The sequence below is a fragment of the Notothenia coriiceps genome, unplaced genomic scaffold (assembly GCF_000735185.1).
Source record: "Notothenia coriiceps isolate Sejong01 unplaced genomic scaffold, NC01 NC01_scaffold00026424, whole genome shotgun sequence".
Lineage (NCBI taxonomy): Eukaryota > Metazoa > Chordata > Actinopteri > Perciformes > Nototheniidae > Notothenia > Notothenia coriiceps.
Window position 1 is genome coordinate 1,568,500 of NW_011359125.1, and position 3,607 is coordinate 1,572,106.

Sequence of the window (3,607 nt, forward strand, 5' to 3'; positions counted from 1 at the left end):
GGTATTTTGTATCATACTAAGAACATTCTTGAAGAAAAAATACTCTTTATAACAGTCTATTTCTCCCTTGCCTTAGTAAGTAGTTTTAGTTTCATTGTCATGGCAATACCCTGTGAACTGAATTAAGTTCTGAATTAGTTGACTGATCAATTAGTTTTTCCCATATTAGAGTGAATACCTTGTCTCTTCAAAATAATCAGCAGATTAATTCCAAAAATGATAATGTCGCAGCCAAAGTGTGTGTGTGTGTGTGTGTGTGTGTGTGTGTGTGTGTGTGTGTGTGTGTGTGTGTGTGAGTGAGTGAGAGATGCAGCAGATTGCAGAGGGCGGGGAGAGTTGGTTTTGCCTGCACACTAACAGATGGCAGAAGAGAGGGGGTTTAAGTTTATTTTCTCACTTCTTAAAGAGCAACCAGTTAAGAGCTTGTGTGTGTAATAGTGTGTGTGTACTCGTCTGTGTGTGTTTGTCTACGCCTTTGAGCGAATGCTTTTCTGAAGGAGAGAAACAGGACTCTACGTTTCATTCTCAAGAGCGTTCACTTAACTACATTTATACAGCGGAAGCAAGAGTTCTCTTCAGCTGAGGTGCAAACACACACACACACATCCATACCTGCTAACACAAGCACACAACCCGACACACACAGGCAGGTGTTTCTGCCCCTTTATCAGCATTTTCTCCCAAGAAGTAAGAAAAAGTAAATAGATTGGAAAGAAGACATTTATTTTAACAACAATCCGGAGTAACAAACGCCCTAAGAGAGTGAAAGAGAGACAGAGAGGATGGATGAGAGGATGCTGGGAGAGGTCAGGGGGTGTTGTAAAGATGGGAGGGACAAAGAAACCTCATTGGGCTTAAAGGAAGAAATGGTGTTGAGATAAAGTGTAACAGTGTATGACTAAAAGACAACTAATGTGTTAAAACTGAGGGTTAAAAATAGAATGACGGTAGAATGATGAAGGTCACAACATCTCTTCATTGGACATTTCTCGGATATCAATAAGCAAGAAATACACTTATCATTAAAGTGTTGCTTATATATTTGTGATAACAAGTAGCCTTTCCAGCAGCAGCTAAGGTAAAATAAGATAGATGTCTTTGTGGGATATTTGAGTTTGACTCTCTGCAATATAAAATTGCAACAACGTGTAAAAAAAAAAATGAATCCATCCATTGACCAACATTGACTGATATCGTACATTTGTCACGTCCATGCTAATGTTAACAAAGCAGCCCTTGAGGGGTTCCAGAATAGATTTGTGAAAATGCATTGAGACCATATTTCTAATAAACATTATGTATATGTGTCTTGATTTAATTAAAATATGATGCACAGTAGATCAATTATTATCATCCTAAACGGTAAGTTGGACAATATTCCAAATAACAACAACATCATTGTAGAGGTATTTATTAATTCATCAATTTTAGCTGCTCTAAGCACTTTAAAAATACATTAAAAAAAACTCAATAACACATCTTTCCAAAGATAATTTCCTTTGCTGGTCTTCTGACAGGCCTGACAATTGTATTAGGACTTTTTCTTTTATAGAAATAAGTTCCTGTGAAACTATTCTGAGCTCTCTGATGACTTCTTCTACCTCATGATGTAGTTGAATGACACTGTGTTGTAAAATAAATCTTACGTGACAGGGTGTTGCGTATACTCATGTGCACCCAATGTCCTTTTTAATTAGTTATTTTAGGAACATTACTTGATACATAATTTTCCTTACTTCAGAACATTTGCTTTTCAACAACCCATTTATGAGTAATCTAGTTTGATTAATAACACCTTTTATTTTATTAACTGCATGCGCTCCTATACTAGTTTAAACATAACACTACTTCTCCCAAAATTAAATTAAAGGTCCTATGACATGGCCATTTCTACTGATCATAATTCCATTGTTGAGGTCTACTAGAATAGATTTACATTGTGCAATGTTCCAAAATCACATTGGTTTCTCATACAGCATCTCTGTATAGTATGTGTATTCACTCTCTGTCCTAAACGGCTTGTTGGAGCTCCTGCCCCCCTCCCCTCCCTGTGAGCCCAGTGGCCGTCTGCGAGACAGCAAGACACAGCGAAACCCAGCCCGAAACACACACACACCCGCAGCCTGGCTGGGAGTTTGTGTGTGTGCTCACACACAGACTCACAGCCTTGCCGCGTCCCGCCGTCTCATCTGGACCAATGGGTCCATTTGTGTATGGGCACGTCACTGTACCCAGGAAGAAAACAATGGAAAAAGAGAAATCTCCAACGAGGCGTTTTGGGGCAGCATAGACAGGTATTTTCTGTGTTAGTTTATCGTACAGGGTGATGGTCTGAGGGTCTTTGGCCTCTGCAGACCGTTATCTCATCCATAAGAACTTCATAAACACCACACAGGGGCGGGTAATAACCGGAAAATACGCGCATGACATGAGGACCTTTATGTTTACCTTCTGGGCCTTTTTTCAGCCTGGGCATGGATAGTATAGTATTAGGGAATCTGATCCCTCGTACTAAAATGACTTGTGAGATGTTAAGAACCAATGTTTGGAGTGAGGAGTACCTTACGATACGACAGCTCTTGACCTGGAGTGAGTGCGGGCTCCTCACAATGCTCTGTTGGCCCATCCACCTTGTGGGTGTCAGCAAAGTCGCTCACGACAGCGCGTGCCTACAGACAATCACACAAATGGCCACTGACATTATGGACCAGCACTTTGATGTAAAGCTAATACTTGCGAGACACAGTTGACCCATTTTAAAGCAGGGAGCGGTTTTTATTCCTTAGTCACATGGTGTAGCATGAAGCAGATCAGCTGAAACTTCAAGAGACTTTGCACAGCTGCACTTTGCTAAAGAGTCTGTTGTCCGTTCGGAATGTATTTGATGGTGATTTATGAATAGAATAAGTTAATAAATGTAAGTAAATGTTCATTTAAATAAAAATGTGATTCTATCCATCCTTGGAGAGAAACGGCTAATTAATTTCAGTGTGATTTGGACAACATTTTAACGAGACAGGCCAGGATTGAGCTTAGTGCAGGCCTATGATCCCACGTTGAAGTACAGTGAGAAAAATCTTACCCATTTTTTCATCAAAGTCATTGGGACACCATCACAGTTCCACCAGAGTCACCACTATCTCTGTTTCTTGTATTCTCATGCAATTTCAATCTGGTGAACACGGACGAACTATAGAGCGACCATAATCTCGGACAACATAAGTTTATAAAATGAATCATTCATCACACCTCCAAAGCAGACCTGTTAAAAGGAACAAAATACTTTATAACATACTTTTTGACATACCAATAACTTTTCCTATGTCTGCATCTTAGATTTGAGTAGGGTATTCAGTACTCATTGCGCGTGTGAACCCCTTTGGCATTGCTACGTAAGGAAGAGTAAACGTTTTGCTTTCCAAGCTGGTGCATGACCGTGTCATTGCAAAATGCACTCTTTTATATTCACAATTGTGCATACCCTTCATATTGTTTGCTTATCTCTAGGGACATACCTGTCATACAATTCCCTACAGTGACTCACTGCTGAACTTCATCCAAGCTATTTGAGTTACAGGCTTGGATGGCATCAGATTTAACTATATAT